General features: G+C 39.3%; 1 long non-coding RNA gene across 1 annotated transcript in view; it reads right to left on the reverse strand.

The window, feature by feature from the left end:
* The window catches only part of LOC137063113 (uncharacterized), a 93876-nt gene extending 89762 nt beyond the window's left edge, over positions 1–4114 (reverse strand). Inside the window, exon 1 of the long non-coding RNA XR_010901346.1 lies at positions 3865–4114. This is a non-coding gene — a long non-coding RNA (uncharacterized lncRNA). The remainder of the gene's footprint in view (positions 1–3864) is intronic.
* Positions 4115–9875: the final 5761 nt, after the last annotated feature.

Genomic DNA, 9875 nt, shown 5'->3' on the forward strand with positions numbered 1-9875 from the left:
TACCTCAGAGCAACACAGCTTCTCGTCCAGGCCCTGGCCATTTCTAGGCTTGACTACTGCAATGTGCTTATGACTGTGCTTTTATCAAGATGCTTCAAATGATTCCGAATGCAGCCGCACATCTTGCCTTCAACGAGCCCAAAAGGGCCCACGTCACACCACTCTTCATCTCTCTGCACTGGCTACCACTCGCTGATCGCATGAAGTTTAATGCATTGACGCTTGTTTACAGATCCACCACAGGCTCAGCTCCGCATACTTTCACTCGCTCGGGAACGATGGCTCGTGGTACCATCACAGAGAGGCATGAAATCCCTTTCCAGAACATTTTCACTAACTGTTCCCTGCTGTTGGAACAATCTCCCCACCTACATCCGGAATGCAAAATCGCTGACAACATTCAAAAGACAGCTGAAAACTCATCTCTTCCGTGAGCATATAACCTCATAAAAAAACTAAATTTTCCTCTATCCCTTCCCTATTCTAGATAATGCTACTCTAAGCAATGTCCAAAGCTTAGTATTTCAAGCACTTTGTGATTTAGGAACACATACTAATACTGTGTTTGACCCCTTTCGCCTTCAGAACTGCCTTAATGCTACATGGCATTGATTCAACAAGGTGCTGAAAGCATTCTTTAAAAATGTTGGCGCATATTGATAGGATAGCATCTTGCAGTTGATGGAGATTTGTGGGATGCACATCCAGGGCACGAAGCTCCCGTTCCACCACATCCCAAAGATGCTCTATTGGGTTGAGGTCTGGTGACTGTGGGGGACATTTTAGTACAGTGAACTCATTGACATTGTCATGTTCAAGAAATCAATTTGAAATGATTCAAGCTTTGTGACATTGTGCATTATCCTGCTGGAGGTAGATCATCAGAGGATGGGTACATAAGGTGGGTGGTCATAAAGGAATGGACATGGTCAGAAACAATGCTCAGGTAGGCTGTGGCATTTAAACAATGCTCAATTGGCACTAAGGGGCCTAAAGTGTGCCAAGAAAACATCCCCCACACCATTACACCACCACCACCAGCCTGCACAGTGGTAACAAGGCATGATGGATCCATGTTCTCATTCTGTTTACACCAAATTCTGACTCTACCGTCTGAATGTCTCAACAGAAATCGAGACACATCAGACCAGGCAACATTTTTCCAGTCTTGAACAGACCATTTTAGATGAGCTTGTGCAAATTGTAGCCTCTTTTTCCTATTTGTAGTGGAGATGAGTGGTAACCAGTGGGGTCTTCTGCTGTTGTAGCCCATCTGCCTCAAGGTTGTGCGTGTTGTGGCTTTACAAATGCTTTGCTGCATACCTCGGTTGTAACGAGTGGTTATTTCAGTCAAAGTTGCTCTTCTATCAGCTTGAATCAGTCGGCCCATTATCCTCTGACCTCTAGCATTAACAAGGCATTTTCGCCCACATGACTGCCGCATACTGGATGTTTTTTCCCTTTTCACACCATTCTTTGTAAACCCTAGTAATAGTTGTGTGTGAAAATCCCAGTAACTGAGCAGATTGTGAAATACTCAGATCTGCACGTCTGGCACCAACAATCATACCACACTCAAAATTGCTTAAATCACCTTTCTTTCCCATTCTGACATTCAGTTTGGAGTTCAGAAGATTGTCTTGATCAGGACCACACCCCTAAATGCATTGAAGCAACTGCCATGTGATTGGTTGATTAGATTGCATTAATGAGAAATTGAACAGGTGTTCCTAATAATCCTTTAGGTGAGTGTAAGTCGTTTTGGATAAATGTAAATGTCAGAGGATGAAACAAAACCAGGCTTGTTGAGTCTGGAAGTTGTCAGGCAGCAAAGCTGAAAATAAGTAGGCTCAGCAACCAGCAGTTGAACACTAAGCGCTATTTGCTGATACGACTAGTACACTTATTACAGGGACTGTCCTCCTGGAGCAACTTGAGGTTAAGTGCCCTCCTCAGGGGTTCAATGGTTCATAGATCAACTCTTACGAGGTTTGAACCTACAGGTCTTCTGTTAGATCATTAACCGCTAGGCTCTGCTAATTTCTTTGACCTGTCACCATGTTGGCATCCTAGTGCTGCTAATATATCACAAAAGAAAAACCAGTCACTGTGATGTAAGATTTCCTTTCAAACAAAAATGATCAAACAGCTGCCAAGGTTTACATAAAGAGCGAGGGAGCGAAATGAGCTGTGATTTCCCAGAGTGCTCCGCTAACATGCTAATGAAAGCAAATTCTAAATGGCATAACTATTTTCATCCCCAGAAATCACAGTGGTTTTCAAACAAGAACAAACAATGGAATCACTTCATAGAGGGCCCTTCGACAAAGCCGTACAGACATAATTAAGACCAACTGAAAAAAGAGCAGTTGTTTCTCCTGCAATGACTTTTTAAAACAGGAAGTTGGTTTAAGATGGGTATATCACAAAAGTGAATAGTGTTTTGCTACATGCTATTGTTAGTTAGGCAGGTTGTATTAGTGGGAGAGGCATTTTCATAGAGAGCATTTGATTGGACAAAAATGTGGACACGTCCACATACTGTTTCCAGGGATATAGAGGCATGTTAAAGGGTTAATTCATCCAGAAATGAAAATTCTGTCATTAATTACTTACCCTAATGTCGTTTGACACCCGTAAGACCTCCGGTCATCTTCAGAACACAAATTCATATATTTTTGTTGAAATCCGATGGCTCAGAAAGGCTTTCATTAGGTGCGTTTACATGCCCATTCTTAAGCCGATTATGCCTAATAAGCCGACAATGAACATGGTCATGTAAAAGCGGTAAAAAGTGTTCTTTTATCTGAGTAATGTCATAAACGGTGTAAGCATATACCAGTCGGGACAGGTAGTTTTTTGCCTCTTACCCTGATTTTGCGCTGCATGTAAACGCATTAACCTGCTTTCTGTCGGCTTATTGAAGTGCGCATGTGTGATAGGTGACAAAAAAGCTAACTTAGAGCAGATTTAAACGCATCCAGACAGAGTGAGCTAGCGTTTTGCATGAAATAAGCACATTTATCACATACGCAGACTCTTTTAAGACCCAGAAAGTTGTAAAGATCTGTTCTCATCTCATGCAGCAGAAGTAGAAGAGGTTCAGTCAAAACGCTGCATCTGTAACTGCATGAGGGATAATATGAGCCGCAAATCTCCCGCTGACACGGCAGACGCTTTATTTAACATCACAACTGACGTAACATTTGAAAAACTCAGAGTCAGATACGGACATTATAAATTTTGACGTCACTTCTGGTGTCGAACGACATTACGGTAAGTAATTATTGACATAATTTAAATTTTTGGGTGAACTAACCCTTTAAATGCATAGATCTGTCATATTTACTTTTCTTCTTTGTAGTGTGAAGGTAAAATAACATTTAAAATTTAAAATGACAGTGAGATTATTTGGTGCGGGTTGTACTAAATGTGGCATGAGTAAGGAAAAGCTATTAAAAAAATGGCACATGTCTCATCTTTGGGAAACAATCAGTCTAGATCCAGCACAGCTGTGACCAAGGAGGCCATGGGATTTTTTTTAAGCATTTCAGCAGGTTCAAATGTGCCATTGATGGCTTCAAATCTTTAATGCCAAATGAGTTTTTAAAAAAAACATTCTTTAGCATTACCTGAATTGTCACACTTTCAGTAGGCTATGTCAAGTTCACACATATACTTTAAGTGATTCATGCCAGGTGTCTGTTTGCACTGGTTTCTTATTTTAATCTATCATGAAATCTCATTCCATCGAGCTTAATCTTTTCCACCATAAACACAACATAAGCTAACTACCTTTTTGTTAAATAAGGAAATGTCTAGACAATAGCAATAGAGCCTCACTCTTCAGGTTATATCACTTACCGCTTATATAATATCACAGCCGAGAACATTCGAATTCTGTCCGTGATGTCTCTGTGAAACACACCTGTGCTTGAACCTCAAAGATTTGATCCGCTTTTCACAGGGTGCTGCAACCAATCAACTCTTCCATCAGATCTATTGTCTAAAATTGATCACGTAACGCAGTTTTCCTCCAGAGAAATTATTTTGCATGGCTAGTTTCGCTAGCATATTTATGATTAAGGAGATATAGTTAACTAAAGTAGCATTACTGTGCTTCGTGCTGTACTGCACTGCAGATTGAAAGTGAGTGTGCACACTTAAAAGTTATCCTGGTGCATTGCTGCCATCATGTGGTTATACATTGTCATTTTGTTGACCATATTAGTGGTTATATTAGCTTGCTTGGCCCCACTTTATATTAGGTGGCCTTAAGTACTATGCACTTACATCAAAAAATAAGTACAATGTACTTACTGTGTTCAAATTGTATTTCAAAGCACTTTTGCTGATATTGAGGTGGGATATGGGTAGAGTTAGGGACAGGTGTGGTGTGTGGGTCAGTTTAAGGGTAGGGTTAGGTTTAAGGGAAGTGCCAACTGTGTAATTACAAATGTAACTACAGAAATTAATTACAGACGTAATTACATGCAGGTATTTTCAAAATGTAAGTACAATGTAAAAACATGTATGTACACAATGAGTGCACTGTATCAAATGATTAATTAAAATGTTAGGACATTTCATAAAGTGGGTCCGCTTGCTTTTTTAACGAAGATGCTGATGCTCTGTTGGTTTTTTTTTTGCTCATATTTTCTCCTAAATTTCTAAAATGATCTGGCGCCAGAAACTGGTGACTTTTTAATGCGTTTAAAACCAGCAGGGTGGAGTGTTGCAATGGACTTCTCACATGATTTACCAAAAAGACCTGCAGCTCACACAAAACGATACTGGGGAGAACCAGAAAATCTGAACATATCACACCAGTCCTCGCGGCTATAAACTGGCTTCCAGTTACATTTAGAATTGATTTAAAATACTATTACTTGATGGTGAGCGGGGCACAACCTAACGCTGGGCACACAAGGATAAAAACTTTCCACATATGCAAGCATGATGAAACTTAGTGTATTTAGTAGTTGCCATAAAAACACTATATATATAAAATGCATGCGTGTGTGTGTGTGTGTGTGTGTGTGTGTGTGTGTGTGTGTGTGTGTGTGTGCGTGCGTGCGTGTGTGTGTGTGTTTCAAATTAGTTGATATTGTTCTTTAATGCTGATCTAACCAGCAGAAGACACTAGCCGGGTTTAAATCCCAGTTGTGCCCCTAATGAGCCCCTATTAGAACCATTCTATTATATTCTATACTTTTATTAATGCTATTGAGAAACCATGAGAAAAAGTCATGAATAAAGACTGAGAGTCAATATTCAGAAATCATTAATTATTATGTTTTGACCTATAGGTCAAAACATAATAATTAATGATTTCTTAAGATTTCTGTTTATGCTGTAGCTTTGTTTTTCGGTGTGTTTGAAGTCAAACTCAAAAATGTGTTACAATGTCATGTTACAATTTACCACATATGGGGCATGAGGTCACATTTCACTTCCATTCTTTTGGGTTAAATCAAGAAAAATGTATACACTAGTGTTAATGAAACAAAACCATATACTTGTACTAGACACGTGAAATGAATTGGGGGGGGGGGGGGTAATTCTGGATTAACACAAACTGAGAAAGTCAAAAAGAGTTGTGCCCTACCCTCCCCTATACATTGCAGATAAGCTCATTAAATATAAACAGTCATCTAGAAATACCAAGGGTTCACTCAAAGCAAGGCGAGTCCACTTCCAAGAGTATCCAAATTCAAATCCAGATTCAAAATATATGCGCATCTACTGAATGAGCACTGTGCCACTGTGTCCAGCTATCTTATCCATGTTTCCTCTTTATAACAGTTATAATAAATTTGAAATACATTTTATCAGGTATGCTTTTATTGTCCTTTCTAATGCATTTGTTGTGATTATTTTGGAATTCCTTTCTGTATGTGAAGCACTTTGAATTACTGTTGTGTATGAAATGCTAATAAACATGCCTTGCCTTGCCTGTCTAAAAACTGTTAAAATACTTCTGATTCATTGATTAGTTTGGCAGATTAATGATTTTTTTGGGAATGGCCCACATTGACTAAGTAGCCTATATTTATTCCTGAATGCAGCGATCAATCTTTTTGGGCATTTTGAGGGCACACAACAAATTTAGTGAAATTCTGCCAAACATCTATCTAACTCTACAGCCATTTAATTGAGACACTTTATATTCACTCCTCATGTTCAGCCAATTTTGAAACTGTGGTCATTTGTTTCAGTGGATTTGTAACTAAACTGTGAAACTAACAAAATAGCAAGAGGAAGAAAATGTTACATAACCTGACCTAAAACGCCTTCCTAGATAACCAGTTCTGCATAATCATCCACATTCCAGAATAAGGAGTGATAAACCAAGGCCTAATAATTCAATTACATAAGTTGGGCTGCATTCTTGTCGAGTCTTTTTACAGGGAAAATACTGATATGCCTGATATAAAAAGTAGTTTTAGAAGCAGAAAGTTTGCAGGACATTATAGCACAACACTAATGTGACACTAATATGTCTTTATTTCAGTCGCACAACCTGAACACAAGGGAAAGCATTAACCTTCCCATGTTCTCGCTCTAGCCTAACTGGGAGACTGAAACCGATCAGAGTGTGCACAAAGGTCCAGCACCTGCACAGATCAATGCGGAGATTAGTAGCGGAATTGGAGAGCAGAGATGGTGACATTTGCTTTGCCGGTGCTGCCTTTCCAATAAATGAGAATTCCCAGATAACAGTCTACCTGTTGAGGAGAATTGATCACCTGAGTTTGCTGAGGCAATCCTTATTGATTCCGTTCAATCAGCGCGCGTGCAGTGGTTTTACAGACTAAGATGATAGATTCAGTGAAGTCCACATAGCCAGCCAATTACTACTTCTATTAGGTGTGTGTGCGTGTGTGTGTGTGTGGGGGCATGTTTTTGTGTCATATGAGGACACAAATGTGTATAATGACATAGGTATTACAAGGAGAGGGTGAAATATGAGGACATTTGGCCGTGTCCCCACTTTTCAAAATGCTTATAAATCATACAGGATTTTAGAAAGTAAAAATGCAAAATGTTTCCTGCGATATAGGGTAGGGGCAGTGTAAGGGGATAGAAAATACGGTGTGTACGGTATAAAAACCATATGGAATGTCCCCATATGTCACAACATCAAACGTGTGTGTGTGTGTGTGTGTGTGTGTGTGTGTGTGTGTGTGTGTGTGTGTGTGTGTGTGTGTGTGTGTGTGTGTGTGTGTGTGTGTGTGTGTGTGTGTGTGTGTGTGTGTGTGTGTGTGTGTGTGTGTGTGTGTGTGTGTGTGTGTGTGTGTGTGTGTGTGTGTGTGTGTGTGTGTGTGTGTGCCTGTTTATGTGGTTTATGAGGACACAAATTTGTATAACTACATGGGTATTACACTGATATTACACTATAAATGTGGTTTATGAGGACATTTCAAATGTCCTCATAATTCAAATAGCTTTAAAAAAATACTAAATGATGTTTTTTGAGAAAGTAAAAATGCAGAATGTTTCCTGTGATGGGTAGGTTTAGGGGCAGGGGCAGTGTAAGGGGATAGAAAATACGGTACAGTATAAAAACCATTACACCTATGGAATGTCCCCGTATGTCACAAAAACAAACGTGTGTGTGTGTGTGTGCGTGTGCGTGTGCGTGTGTGTGTGTGTGTGTGTGTGTGTGTGTGTGTGCGTGCGTGCGTGCGTGCGTGCGTGCGTGCGTGCGTGCGTGAGAGAGAGAGAGAGAGAGAGAGAGAGAGAGAGAGAGAGAGAGAGAGAGCGAGAGAGAGAGAGAGAGAGAAGAGAGAGAGAGAGAGAGAGAGAGAGAGAGAGAGAGAGAGAGAGAGAGAGAGAGAGAGAGAGAGAGAGAGAGAGATATGCAGGAAGGTGGAGACGCCATATAGACACCGATCTGAGAGAAATTACAAGATGGACAAAAAAATTTTTTCTAAATGATTCATAAATACCTAATTATGCTGATGGACAAATACAAACATACAAACAGTGGCACCAAAACGTATTTTGTCATTTAAACCACTTCTAGCAATGTTACATCATTGCACTCAAACCAAACATCCCGATCTTATGGCAATATAACATCAATTAGGACTGGAATTGAAAGTAATCTGGCAGACAAAACAAAAAGAGTTGAAGTCAATAACACTGATTTTCTTATCACGGCACCTTTTAGTGGGTGGGAAATATTAGGCTGCAAGTGAACATTTTGTCCTCAAAGTTGATGTGTTACAAGCAGGAAAATTGGATATGGAGAGTGAAGGCTGGCTGTGTGGTCTGATCAAATAGGTGAGCTACTGTAGTTCAAATTGCTCAAGTTAATCCTGGGTCTGATAGAAAGTGTCAGAATACACAGTGCCTCGCAGACCAGTCAGGGTGCCCACCGATAGTCGGCATGTGAGCATCAGAACTGGACCACGGAGCAATTAAAGAATGTGTCTGACAAATCACATTTTCTTTTATATCCCGTGTATGGCCGTGTGCCGTGGGTCGCTTACCCGGGGAACACATGGCACCAGGATGCACTATGGGAAGAAGGCAAGCCGGCGGAGGCAGTGTGATGCTTTGGGCAAATGTTCTGCTCGGGTCCATGTCTCGACAGGTTAGGGATGTTTGGGCAGCAAGAGGTAACCAACACAATATTAGGTCATAATGTTATGCCTGATCTGTGTAATTATTTTGCGTGTAAAATATAAAGGCTAGTAGGATAATCTATGGACAGAAATCACAATGAGTGACTAAAACTTGTTGGATGAGCTCTTGGTCGCACAAAGATCCACCTAACTACTCTTATGATGTTATGAAACAAGAATGTACACACCCCTGAAGTCACAGCTTTTGTTTGGTTGTACAGTTGTTGGTTTTTTAAATATGAGCATGTATAAAACTGCTTTATAATGTTTCTGTTCAAAATCTTTATGCTAAATATTCCTTCAACAATTGTCAGTCTTTTTTTTTCTTTTCTTTTTTTTCTTCTTTTTAATGCCATGGAGCCCCAAATGTGATGATATCTTAAGCACATTCCTAAAATATAAAGGAATAAATCCACAAATACAGATACTTTTACACTGTGAGTGAAGGGCGTACATTTTAAATTAAACTATAGACATAAACCAGTATTTTTAAAAATATATATATATTTTATTTTTAGATATCAACACTCAAAAAAATTATGATGCTGTTTACTTTATTTAAGTCATTCATCTTGATTTAACACCATTATATCAGGTTTCTGGTTCAAATGTTAATTCATGTTAAACTGACTTAAAACTGTTACTCATTGACATAACTTGATGTTTTTATTTTGAAATAAGGTTTCAATCAAGTAACCCAATCAAACAGGACTTTCACTTCCCATCATGCTTTGCAAATGGGCTGAATTTGGAGAGTAAATGCTTAAATAAAGTGCTATTTTATGCATTTCTAATAAGATGAGAAAATAGAGAGACTTTTTAATGGTTAATTTTTTGTTATGTCGGTATTTAAAAGTGTGTGTTATGTTGTTTTTGGACTTTACCATTGTGGTGTAGTGTAGATGATGTGCTTGGGGTAAGGATCCGCTAAAAACAATTAGATAATAATTTAATAATTTTAAAAAACAACCACTTTGGGCAGGCCATGGATGTAATAAAACCATCTAGCCAATACAGTTGTAATGTAAAAGGTTTTGTAAATGTTGTAAAAAAAAAAATAGCCTTTCACTAAATAAAAATAATTTGTTAAACTGGATTACTTGTTTTAAGGACTTCCTCGAAGAGTATTATCCTGTCTCCTAGTCTCCAGCGATCTCCTGTGTCCAGCGTGTGTGTGTTCCGTGTTCTCCATCGTTCCCTCTTGAGTCTACCCAAGTCCATCCGAAGTTCACCTGAGAAGCC

The sequence above is a fragment of the Pseudorasbora parva genome, chromosome 23 (genome assembly GCF_024679245.1).
Source record: "Pseudorasbora parva isolate DD20220531a chromosome 23, ASM2467924v1, whole genome shotgun sequence".
NCBI classification, from domain to species: domain Eukaryota; kingdom Metazoa; phylum Chordata; class Actinopteri; order Cypriniformes; family Gobionidae; genus Pseudorasbora; species Pseudorasbora parva.